Raw genomic sequence first — 14,492 nt, forward strand, 5'->3', positions numbered from 1 at the left:
TCTCGATACCTATCACTGAATAAAATCTTTAAATAGATATTAGCGGACGCATAAAAGTTTAGCTAGAACAAGAGAGTAAACTGAAAGTTGTAGTGGCTGTGGTAGGCAAATGACAACGTTCCAATTAATTAGGAAACTCGCCTTGCGCCAGTGCCCTTAAACGTGCGTGGTATCCGCAGAGTACCGGCGGCACTCAACAATAGGGCACTGACCTTACACGAGTGCCCTAGACGTATATCGACCACCGCAGTGTGCCGCCGACAACGCCTACAAGAAGACGGAAATAAATGTTAAAATACGGTTATGACACCCCACAAGGCGACGGACGCCATTACTTAATCTCTTATTTCCGGTTACGTGAATTATGCCTATCGCAGCTACGCTCAGGTAAACTCACTCATGCAATTAGTTTTTATTTAAAATTGCTCTAAATGTTAATCGTATTGACCATTAATCAATACTATTGTGTTATTTATACATTTGTCTATTGCAGACAAATTTACACTATGCGACAAACTTACTTATTGTGAATAATCAAAACCAAACTGGTTTGCTTTATCTTAGGAAAATAATTTTTACAAAAAAAAAAAAAAACTGCTATGCGTCCTTCTTTATCGAGTTGTGATTGAATGTAGTTGAAAACTACAGGCCACCCTCATGCACTGTTCTGCCCGGCAGGTAGCATCGATCCCCTACGACTTTCTGCTAGATAGTTGGTCCGAACTATCTGCCTCTATGTTCGCCGACAAATAGTTTAATTCACAAAATGGATACATTTTTAGCTTCGATGCGAAGCTGAGAAGGCATTGATTTTACTAAGATGTGTTTATTTATTTATTTTTTTTTTTTGTGTCTGTTACCTATTTTCTCGGCTCTCACTGAACCGATTTCTTTCAATGATACATCAAAAGATCACAAATCGTATCTAGTCAAAGACATTACCCTCAAAAATTGAAAAAAATTCCCTCGTTCCCCGTAAATGGGAGAAACCTCCAAAAAATTACAAATTTAAAAATCGCTAATTTTCGAAATTTTTTCAATTTTTTTTACTTAAAATAGCCATAACTTTTTTAAAAATGAACATATCAATATAATTTTTTTTATAGATGCATAATGTCTTTACCTATCATTTGATATATTATTTTTATAAATCTGACTTTTTACCTGTCCACAGGAGGGGATTCAAAATAACAACTTTTTCATAAAAAATTAACTTTTTTAACTTAACTTTTGAAAGTGTTCCGGAAATACTGACACTTTTATATATATCTTAAATTAAAGCTAATGTAATATACTTTATTATATTTTTGTCTTCATGATGAAAATGTTTAATGTATGCTATTATTGTGTTAAATTCTCAATTTTATATTTTACATTTTTAACTTTAAAATACTATAACTTATTGAAAAGTGTATGGATCAACATAATTTTTTAATGAGAAATAATATTTTTTAATAATCCCTTTTTCATTCCACATACTTTATCTTAATCAAGATATTAATAAGTAGAGGTCGGAATAATATTCTTTTAAAATAGTCAAAATAAGATGCTAATATTCTCCTAAAAAATTGAAAATATTCTTCTAATATTCTTTAAAAATTTTCGTTAATATTCAAAATATATGCATATACAAGATAATATTCTCCGAAATTGAAAATATTCTTTTATTACAAAAAAATCTTAACCTAACATTTAATCTGATATTTCAAAATTAATTAATGTGGTACAATTCTACCTATTAACTGAAATACTTTTTTCTTATATTCAAATAAACAATACATTACATTATATAATTTAACTTAAAAAAATCTGACTTAAAATGTTATCAGCTTGATAAAATTATAATAATGACATAATTTTAATTAAGAGAATTCTCCTCTTTGGAAACAATTAACAACTATGTTCATTTCCATATTTTCTGGTGTCATTTTTGTACGGCGATCTGACAAAATATTTTTGTACGTACTGAACGAACGTTCAACGTCTACTGAAGTCACAGGAGCATACTGAAAATCAGTAACCACAGTAGGTGGAAAATTACCTACAAGTTGTACATCATTATTTCCCTCCAAGACTTTTGATATGTTTTTTAAAATTGAGAGTCCCTGATTTTTTTGTTGAAGTTGATCCATTTTAATTTTAATTTTTTCTCCATTTTCTCCAGGTATTTGTTGAAGTTTAACAATTGTATTTTCAATGAGATTTATCGAATCAACAAGAGACACATTTGATTTTTCTAGATTTTTTATGCATGTTATAAGCATAAGAAAATGGGTCTTAATAAATATAAGGTCATTTTCTACAGATTTTAAGTCAAGAACTGTTTTACATTTAAGTATAGACTGACTAGGAGACTTCTGCTTTATCAATTCTTCTATAACTTTTTTTAAACTTTGGAAGTTATCACAATTAAATATAGCAGCTTCCAACCAAGTTCCCCATCTTGTCAAAACTGGTTCTAAGGGTAATGGAATGTCAGGTAATATTTCTTTATACACTTGAACATTATACGGAGCTTTTAAAAATACTTTTTTTATGTTGTTAATTAATTTATTAACGTCTGGATATATTTCTCTTACCATCTCTGCGATCCTATTAAACATGTGAGCTACACATGTTACGTGGATTAAATTAGGGTAAAATATTTTTAAGGGCTACAGTAATTTTAATCCATCATTCACAATTCGAGCCACTGTTGAATGGTTAGTTTTTTCCAAAACTATACATGTCAAGAGAAAAGAACGAGTTGGGTGATTTGACTTTAATATTCCAACCAATAAATTGGCCACATAACGACCGTTTATATCTGTTGTCTCATCAACCGCGATCCAAATGTTATTTTCACCAATATCATTTTTTATTTTAGTTAAAGTTTTATCATAACAAAGGGAAAGATAATTTTTTCGTAATAAACTTTCATCAGGTATATGTTTGCCAGTATATTTTTCTAAAAAAGCTCGAAATTGTGGATTTTGTAGCTTATACCACGGTATATTAGCAGCAATTAAACTCAAACATAGGTCTTCATAGAATTCATTTACATTTTTTTTAGATGTAGATTCTGATAAAAACAATTGTTTTGGATTATTAGACTTACGCTTTAAAGCTTCTTGGTGTGATGATGTGTTCACATGTTGGATTATTTGAGACTTTTTAATGCATGGTATGTGTTTGTCACACAGTTGACAAAAAAGAGTCGTCCCATCAATTTTAAAGTTTACATTATCTTTATTTAGTGGTAGTATCCACTGAGCAATTAAATTTTTTAATTTGCTTGGTGGGGTTTTCGGCATTTTGGAAAATAAGTAATTAAAAACAAACAACTAAAAGAAATGAAACTACACTCGGTATGATAATACTACGTATACACGACGAGCGACAAAGAACGATAGACAGATTGAATGTCAACTAATTCAACCACACACTTACATCATTTATGTTGTACAATAATCTTTGTACCTACCTCTTCTAGGAACACGATAATAATGATTATCATTTATAATGATAAACGAATATTTAGAGTTATTTTTATAATGTTTTTCTAATTCATTTCTACTTTACATGACTTGTAAAGCATTTTAATCATAAGTCTACACATAGTTTTCTAAAAAATAACAGACTAAATTTATTTAGTATAATATTATGTATAATTTTGGTCAAAGCAACAAAAAAAATCCAAATTCCATAAAATTAATCGAAATATTCTCAAATATTCTTTTTTAAGCAAAATATTCATTTAACTTAAAATATTCTCAAATATGCAAAAAAAACTTTTGCTATTGATATCTTTGTTTCCCGATTTGTAAAGATTTCGAACCCCCGCATGTCTACATACGCTCAAAAAAAATATGTTAAAGAATATAATTCCGACCTCTATTAATAAGGAACTAGCAAATGTTTCTTTTGGAATAATCCACCAATTTTTTAAAATTAAACACTATCTAAAGATTTGCTTTGAAGCGTTTTTTTTTTATAGTGATTTTAATCACTGTCAGGTATAATCTATACTGGACTCTACTATGTCACCACTGTGCCGCGACCCCCCTTTGCTGGGTTTTTGAGTAAAAATTTGTATCGATAATAAAATTGATATTGGAAATAATTGAGTAAACAAACGAAAACCAGGTAAGGTGCTATTTTTTATTTAATTTATTTTTATATTAAAAAATAAAATAAAAGTATAAGTGTGTACTTTTGGGAAATTAATGAAATTTTTTTTATATTTTTTTAAATTTTTATTGAATAAAATTTCTTATTCTGTAAAAATCTACTGTTATACAACGTATAATATAATACATTAAAATGATGATTTTTATATTTGTTATTTTCTTTATATATTCAAATTTTTCAGTTGCGGCGAACCATTTATATACGCATTGCAATTTTTCTAAGTATATGTTTAATTATTTTTAATACAGTGAGAAATATCTATTAAGCATTGATAATACGATTACAGAAATCGTATTATCAATGCTTAATAGATATTTTACAGAAACTCAACTATCTACCTATGGAATAGCAATCAAATCTCATGATGAAATCATAATGATCATGTTAGAAACATTACGGGAAATGAATAATGATTATAGTGCAACAGATTTAATAATGATTTATTTATACTTGAACAATGTTTCGGAATCCTTAAATATGATCGCTAAAAATGAAAATGGCGAATTTAGTAGATCTGAAAACTCTAAAAATTTACTTAAAGGCTATAAAATTATTCATCAATCAATTGTTGAACGATTGGAGTATTTTATTAAGGATAAATGTTCAAAGATGTCCTTTATAAATGACTTCATACGATATACTTATTTAAAAGAGCCAATTGAATACAGCCCAGATAACTTACGTTGTGTATTTGAACAGCTAAGAAATAAAATCATTATAAACATGAAAGAATATTTAACTTTAAGAGATATGTTTGCAATAGAAATCAATCGAATATTACAAAATTATAATGACATTATTAAACATTTAGCGTTAGGTTATGAAAGTAAATCATACAATCGTTTTCATCCTAAATATTTCTTGTTTTATGATTTGATGGAAACCCGGTCTCATGTTTTTGAACTAAATCTCACGTTAGGCTCCCAAGAAAAACAAAGAGTCATTTATTATACTAAACGATATTTTAGACATGCGGCGATTGCACCAATTTTTAAAAAAAGTGAGAATAATTATCGAATAACGTTGTCAGACATATTTCGATTCATCAAATGCGATTTTGACTTGAATAATGTACATGCATTTCAGAAATTAGTAAATATAGCAACAGTGCGGCTATTTTGTCGACTTTACATAATTATATCACAATAACTGAAATATTTATACGTCAAAATATAGAAATACAATTAAATTTAAAGGATAAAATCATTAAAATGGGCGAGGATATTATTGATATCATAAATGTCTTTATAGATTTAAAATTGATCAGACCACAATTATCAAAAAAAATAAGATATTAATTTAATAAGACGTGCTCAATTATTTCATCTGACAAAGAACGTAATGATTCATTTATAAATAAAGAAACGCCAAAAATATTAAAAATTATGAACTCAATGACAAAATCAAATTTTTTATATTATAAACTCGCTCACTCAGATAAAATATATGATGTAGAAGATAATATCATTCAAGTTTATAATTCAACAACTGAAAAAATTAATGCACTCGCAATATACATTACAAAATTAAAAAAATATCAATATTACTTTAAAATTGCGAATAGTTATATACATCTAGATTTCTTAAAACCGCATATATTTAAAAATGTCCTAAAAAGGAATTTACCATATGGTAAGTAAATGGGTTAATAAAAAATCTTACATAGAATTAAAATTTAAAATCGAAATTTCTATTGTGTAATGTTTTTACTACATAAGATAATTATAATTAAGGTTTGGGACTTTATGCATTTATAAAGTTTTATATAGTCATCCGAAGTACATCATTAACAAATAGAATAAGGAAAAAAAACTTTTCTGATAAAATTAGTTAGGGTGCCACGATTTAGAAATATTTTTTCTTAACGATAGTACTCAGTCATGTGACTCTAAAAATGATTTCCGAAGTTTGGAAAATATGTGTCGCTTCTCGGCGAGGGTATTAAAATGTCGATCATTTTTTAATAAAAACGGTCACTAATATGGGCTAAATTTATGTTAGTTAAAATCAGTTTTAATTTTGATATAAGAGGACAAAATTTTATTTAGTACGCTATCATTCAATGGACATATTTTATAATTGTATTGACACTTATTGTGAAAGTTTTTATTGTGAAATTTTTTATGCTACCGTGGTCTTTTTTAAACCCTTCCTCTACTTTGGTATTTCATAAAAGATATACCAAAATAAATCTTATTGTTTTTATTAAATTCCATTAAAATTTCATTAATATCGGTATTCAAATAGATTAAAATCGGCTTCTTTTTACGTATAGACCAACAAAATTGATTCTATAAAAACTGAAAAATTTTGTGTACAAACATAAAAATAACATTATGATACAATCAATATTATCTTAGCTCCGCAAGGAAGATAAAAAACAACGTATATGAGACAAGAGAAAAATTAATATAAGGCAATTTTAATATTTTTTCAGGAAATATAATTCTGAAATAGCTTAATCTCATAAGGGCTATTGTAAATATAATATTTTTCCTTCAAAACATAATTTTATTAATATCATTAATACCAAAGAAAGCGCTATAATTTAAATATATTTAAATTATTGTGAAAACCTCAGTCAACAAATTTCAGTCTTATACTAAATATATTTTACTATTTACTCTTTTTGAATTTTATATACATTTTAATTATTACATTTTTATTATATTTTTGTTAGACTAATTCAGAAGGAATACTTTTCCTACAAAACACTTATCACGCCTGGTGTTGACGGGTACTCCTACTGGTATTTATGATCTACCTGTAAAGACGGCCCGAAGGCTCCGGGTCTGGAGTGGAGCATAGTCTAAACATTGTACTTTTATCAACATTTTAAGTCAGTTATTCCAGTGAAATATGATTAGGTCTCCGAATCACTGTCAAGCAGTGTATAATATGCAATGGTATAATTGAGTCCGTATTGCAGCATTGTCTGAATTACACCACTATGAGTTTAAAACTTCATCATGGGTGAATCAATTTGCTAATCAAGATAATAATAATTATTATAAACAATTGTAATAATTGGATTCGCCATAACTCTCTTTGGCAATGGACTAACGATTACATGCGGTATATTGTTGATTGTATAAGTTTTAGAAACTTTTTATAATATAATATGCTTATTGTAAATATTAATGTAAAAAGTTCAACTCAATATTATAAATTTTAGTAATTAAATGTTTTATTTTAGAACAATTGGGAAATTATGAAGACATATATCGGCCATTATATTTTCCAGATGATGACACAATTTATAGTAAAATATATATCAATCAAAGCTAGAGGAGTGAGGAAAATAATGACAATGAAAAAAATAGCGATGGCAATCAGACTGTTGAAAATAAATATCAAACGTTTTATTCTCCTAAATACTTAGAAGATTATTTACTTTTTGTGTAACTTATAAAATGTTAAGTTATTATTCAGAAATTTTTCTTTGTGATTTATTTTACTATATAAATATATTTACATTTATTTAAACAAACAATTTATATCTTTGTCAATTTTAGTAATATTTTCAACGAATTCAAATTTTTCTTAATTTAAAAAAGTTTCATTAAAATGATAAAATTTATAACAGATATTGCTTGACCTTGTTAGATCAAGAACACCATACTTCCTTTTTTGCAAAAGTTTCGATGTTCATTGAAAGAAATCAAGCGCCTGCATTAACTAAATTTATATTTGTTTTCGATTAAAATTTATAACGTGTGTGTATGTACATTTATATACATATATGTATAACATGTATGTGATCAAACATTTACAGGCTGATAGGTTTATCATAAACCACTCGATTACTCGCAAAATAAATACAATATTGGAAAAATAGTTTTTGATTTCTTTTAGTTCCATGTAATCTTGATTTATCAGCTATTAGTTACTTTTTTGGATCATTCCTTATAACGTATAGGGATGTCAACTTTATTTTAGCTTCGATGCGAATCTGAGAAGATATTAATAATTAATAAAAAAAACACATCATAGTAAAATTATTTTACTATGATGTGTTTTTTTTTTTGTGTCTAATACCATTTTTTCTTACGTCTCACATGACGGATTTTAATAAATAATATGTCATAGATCAAAAATTGTATCTAGTCAGAGACATTATCCTCAAATATTAAAAAGATTTCCCTCGTTCCCCGTAAATGGAGGAAATCTCCAAAAAACATTAGAAAAGGGGTTTAAGGGTTCAATACCACCTAATTTTTTATTCGAAAATATTTATTTTGAATTTTAACCTCTATAATTTAAAAAAATATTTTTAAAAAGTAAATATTTTATATATTTTTTAAAGTTTGTACGTTTTTTAAAGCAATCAAAAAAATAAAATAATAAAAAATTGTCATCGTGACATTTATTCTTCATTTTTAATTTTACACAATTATTACTTAACGTATTAAAAAACGCACAATTTTGCAATTTTTAAAATGAAACTTCTTTACAGAAAGTCCAAAAAAAAAAAAAGATTATCGGGCATCATAGTTGGCCGTCACGTTCGGATTCTATTGTTTTATTAGGTATACGGTCAAAATTCTATTGTTATTCCGGAATGGAAAATTATCTGATTAAGAACAACTTTTGGACCAGTACTTTGGATGTTATTCTCATTTATATAACTAGGCTTGACAAAGAGTACACGGCTGGTTAATGACTAGTGATAAAAATAGCAGCACCTCACCATCAGTCATTACTTTTAGCTTCGATGCAAAGCTGAGAAGGTGTTAATTTCACTATGATGGGTTTTTTTTGTGTTTGTTGCAACTTTTTCTCAGCTCACACCGAACCGATTTCTTTCAACGATACGTCAAATATAAACGTCATTAACTTAACTTTTGAAAGTATTCCAGAAATACTGACACTTTTATATATATATATCTTAAATTATAACTAATGTAATATACTTTATTGTAGAAAAAAAAAATTCTAACTTTATTTTGTCTTTATGGTGAAAATGGGTACCGTATGCTATTTTTGTGTCAAAATTTTCGATTTTATTTTTTATTTTACTTAAAATACCTTACAAAAGTTTTGGAGTTAGAAAAATTGTTTAAATCATTTGATTTTTATCTCATTTAGATTCAATAACTTAAATAAATATCAAGGACCCCATCACTATAGGTCCCTTCTTGTTTAAAGAAATTTCTTATTCATATTTAAGTTTTTTTATTATGTGATTTTTTTTATGTAACGCATTTATTTTTTTAGCTTTCACTTGATCAACTTTTATTAACGATACATCGAATTATCACAACTATTATCTAGTTCAAAAATTTACTTAGCTCACATTCTCCATATAAACATTTAAAAGGAAGAAGCAAAAATTGAAAAAGTTAGGCAAGGGTGTATCTATCACCTAATTTATTCAATCTGAATATTCAAAATTTATTAGAAGAATTAAGGGAAGAAAGTATTGGAGGAATAAAAATTAATGGTATGCAGATTTTTTATGGATTTATCTTAAAAATACGTATTTAAAATTATTAGATGCAATGCGCAACAGAAAAATGGACACAAAATTAAAGCGCACGTGCTATAATTAAAACTATTTTAGTGAATAATTAGAAAACAAAATTAGAAACAATGTGTAAATTATTTAAAAATTAATCATAAAAACAAAAATCAATCTGTGAAAAATAATAGAGTACAAAATATTGCTTACAGAACAATAAGATTCTATAGGTAAAACTTTTTAGTTTTTAATATTATTGATTTTAATAGTTAGAACTTTAAAAAAAAATTAAATAAATATTGCAAGCTTAGTAACTTTGAAAGTAATAATATCAACATTCTAAGTCAAGTACTAAATTAATTACATAATGAATTATTTATGTAGAAAAGTAGTAGTTAATCTAGTAACATATGTCCGGTGTAAAAAAGAGTATGTGATATTTTCCTAACACGACAACCTCATAATATTATGTTTGTTAAAAAAAAATTAAACCGCAGGAATTAAAAACTCTCCATAAAAAATGTAGCACAATAGTTATTATAAATAATAATTTCTCAAATTGATTAATTTTTATAGAAAGTTATAAAGAATTAAAAAATTAAAAAGTCAATTTGAAAATATCTGACATAGAACCTTTAAATTTTCATGCCGCAAAATAATAAAAACGCGTTAAAATCATTTTGACGAATAACAACGTACAATTGGTTATAATTGACTAAAATATTTAATTTGATAACACACATGTTTTTCAACAACTATCTACTTTCACTTGTAAACGTGAAGAAAATGCAATCGTAAATCATATTTTTATTGATGTTTAATAATTCCAATATCAATTTAACAATATTTATTGATCGTTTCATGCTCAAATTTAAATTTCTTAAGTTAGGGTAGATTTCTACCCTTTTGCATTAGGGTTGAACTTTAATTTTAATCGTAAAAGATGCATTTAATTATTCAATTAGTCTCTAAAAAAAAAATTATTAAAAAAATCAATAGCGGCTCTAAAAAATCGGTGTTTGCGAACTTATTGAACATTCTGAATGTATCGTAATACAATTTAGGGTATTTATCAATGTTGACACGGTACTGTGTTTCATTCAGCCCTACATCACATCATCAACCTTAAGTATAATGTATTGGTATCTGAATCATAAGAGCATGGTGGCCTAGTGGTAAGGTTTGTATCTATGAGGTCTTGTGTAGCGAATTTTAATCCTTTACCATGCCTCTTTTTTACACGATTTCCGGTACACTTTCTATAACCGGTCGTGTTAATAATTTAAAATCAAACCATGTTATTCTAAGACGTAGTCTTAAAGTGATTGCAAAAAATAATGTTTTTATTATAGTTTTGACAAATAATAAAATATATCATCTGTATTATTTTGTCAAAACTATATTAAGTGTTAAATGCACTTGTTTAAACATTTTTTTTTTTCATACGCAATATTATTAAAATTTATGTAGAAATAAAATTTACAAATCTAGAATGTAAAATTTATTTATAACATGTTTTTACATTACTAATAAAGAATTTTCTTAAATTTTATAGGGTACGAACGATATTTGGTTTTATTGTAATTCAAATAAATAGAATATTATTAGTTGTACTAAAACGAGTTTTGTTTGGGCTACTATATATTAATTAAAATAATGCGTCTCTCGGATATGAATATGAGTGTTTTTTTAAAGACGATGTAAATGATAGAAAATATAGTGAAATTTATACACAGCGTTTAGTAAGAGAGTAAACGGGTTTTTATTGTTCTCATTGTAACAATTGACTTACTTACTGAATACTCTTTATATTAATATAAAAAATGTTGTGATAAATTATCACAATCTAACAAATAACGACGTGTGTATGCTTAGCAGCAAATTAAATGGACAAAAATCACTAAACTCAAACAACCAATAACAGAAGAATGGTTCATTAAATAAAAAAAAAATTTCTATCATATAATTAAGCTAAATGTATTTTGATTTTTAGTTTTTAGAGTTATAATAATTAAAGGGTTTCCGTCAAATAAAATTAAAGTTTAAGATTTTCATCCCTAAAGGGATGAAAAAAAAATTGTTTAATTATGTATTATTGAAAAGTTTTTTAAATCAAACAATATTTTCTTTACGAAAATTTTTAATTTTAAATAGTTTTCAAAAAAGACTATTATTTTTAATGAATTACTCTGTATAATTTTTTTAAAAGACATAAAAAAGTTGAATTTTATCAACTTTTAAATATTAATAATACTTATTATTAAGGTCAGCATCAAGTTTCAAAAGTATTATACTTATGTGTATCTGATATCGAATAATTTTTTTGCCAAATATGCGTTGATATTACTAGGGATACAAGGCTTTATTCATTAATTGTTTTCTTGTTACAATAGTTGTAAAAAAACTATATATATATATTATGTATGTTTTAATCACCCAGAAACTGTTTTCTATTACTGTAATGAAATAACACTAAAAATATAAAATAATCATAATAGTATTAAAACCTCGAAATATGCAACATAAAATTTCGTATTTAACTTTTTAGTTTTCTGAAACAAATTTATAACTTTCATATACGTAATCTGTAAATTTAAGCTATAATACCAATAGGTATTCTTAGGACATTTAAAAAAAAAAATAATGGGAATGCTAAAAATTCTAAGCCTTGAACATTTGTAATAATTATTTTATAATCCTAACTGTAAAAAACAAAAATATTCACTAGATGTAAAATTATATGATTTGTCGAAAATACTGAGACATTTGTTTAATATAAAATAAAACAAAAAAGTAAAAGTAAGTTTATTTGTATCAAACTTCTTGTATTAATAATTATAATTATTTCAAAAATAATGATAATTATCATTATTTTTGAAATATATATTTTTGAATAAAACCTAATTATATAATAAAATATGACAGTTACCTTCGGTATTCAAGTTTTTATTTTTCTTTTTTTAATAGTAATCATGAAAGTTAAAATATAATATTTTTATGATTATCAATTAATAGTTTTGATTCGTTTTACATTTAACTATAAATGCTACACAAGTATTTCTTAAGCAGCTTTTTCATGTCATTTTTTTTTTTACTGTAAAATAGGTTATAAGCAATTTTTTTTCAAATTGCAGTTTTTAATATTATACGTGTAAAAAATAGCTACATCTTAGCTCCCCATAAAGGAGTTAAACTATAACATATAATATTTACCAAATTTATCCAATTAACAATAAAAATACAATATTAGAAATACGGCTGAAATCTTAAACAAATAAGATTTCACTTATGATCGTCAAATGATTTGGAGACAAGTTTTACTGCCAATATCATAAAGTTATGATATCATTCAATTATGCCAAGAGATATTTTTTTCTTTGGAAATGACATATCAATATTTAAAAATAAACTTTCTGAATAGATGTTGATAATGAATAACATAAGTACCAGAGATATTTGCAGGCTTTACAATGGAGGGACTAAAGAAATTTTTTTTCAATAATTTCTACATTAACTAACCCTGTAGTTATATACATACACATTCATGTATATGTATATTATAGTCTTATAATAATTATAAATATCATGTCATTGGGAGATGCTGTAACTTTTTAACTACCCCTTGTGTACGCTACTTAAAGTAACTAAATTGTGTTCCTTATCATTGAATTTGTTTAAAATTTGGAGTTAAAATATTTCATTTTATAAGATAATGAATAATCGATTCAGTAAACAATGGCTTATACTGTATATATCAAAAAATATATATTCTAATTTAATGTTTTTTCTGATTCTTTAAAAACATTAAATTATTTTTATTAGTTCAACCAAGTTAATATATAAATCTTAAATAAAATATCTATCATTATTACTCATCTTGTATTTAATTAAATGAGCGTCGTAAACACATTATTTTTAAAATAACTTTGTGTAACATTTGTTGTTTAACTCATATATAAACAGTACAATAATTTATCAAAAAACACATTAAAGTTGTACAGAAAAATAATAATAACACGTCAAAATTCAAATAGTAAAACTAATAAGTAATTATAAAAATTATATTCATTTTATTTTAAACTTAATTAGATAACTAAGATTTTCAAAACTTAGTTACGCGCTTATTGTAATCTAGTTTATAGTATTAAAAACTATAAGCAATAAATAAAGCAAAACTATAAAACTATACATATATAAATTTAACTATGATTAGAAAAAATATAACGAATAAAATTGTTTTGATAATAATTATTTAATTAATAATAAAGCTATTCATATTTTTTAATTAAATTATATTTAACTTATACATTTTTTGATTCAGTAGTCAGTTTAAGCACAAATAAATTTATTATGTACCTACTCATTTCACTTTTGAGCCACTATGAGCAAAAAATTCTAAATTATAAAAATTCAAAAAAATATTTGACTTATCATTTATTTTTACATTTTGTGTTCTAAGTTATAAGTTTTATGAATAAAAATATAATTGGGTGTACTGAGAAATTTTAAACTTGACTTATTAGATTAAACAAGGGCTACTTGATTTTAACTGTATTTTCACTTATGAGGCGGCTAACAATTATTATTTCTAGATTTATGAATGTTACAATTTAATAATAAAAATATTAAGGAATTAATAAAAAAAAATGAGTAATTATATATTGTACGTTAAAAGTTTCATTGTATAAAAAAGTTATATAATCATTCCAGTTTCGTTTGCAGTATTTTTCAATAAAACAAGTTTAATACTCAGCTAACAATTGACCAACTTTACGCATAAAATATCATCGAAAATATTAGAGCTAATCATTATTTAATTTTTCTTACAATAATAGTCTTTTGTTGTGCTGCTTTACAGTAA

General features: G+C 25.3%; 1 protein-coding gene across 3 annotated transcripts in view; it reads left to right on the forward strand.

Moving 5' to 3' along the window:
• The window catches only part of LOC126907722 (uncharacterized), a 56,814-nt gene that overhangs the window by 35,246 nt on the left and 7,076 nt on the right, over positions 1-14,492 (forward strand). The window contains exon 1 of one of the 3 annotated variants that reach the window (XM_050689229.1): positions 13,539-13,677. The exons of 1 other annotated variant lie outside the window; for it this stretch is intronic. The gene's annotated coding sequence lies outside the window, so the exon portion shown is untranslated. Of the gene's footprint in view, positions 1-13,538; positions 13,678-14,492 lie in introns of those variants that run through there. One more of the 3 variants, XM_050689227.1, reaches the window with a different exon arrangement.

This window comes from Daktulosphaira vitifoliae, unplaced genomic scaffold (assembly GCF_025091365.1).
Source record: "Daktulosphaira vitifoliae isolate Bord-2020 unplaced genomic scaffold, ASM2509136v1 Scaffold_5, whole genome shotgun sequence".
NCBI lineage: Eukaryota > Metazoa > Arthropoda > Insecta > Hemiptera > Phylloxeridae > Daktulosphaira > Daktulosphaira vitifoliae.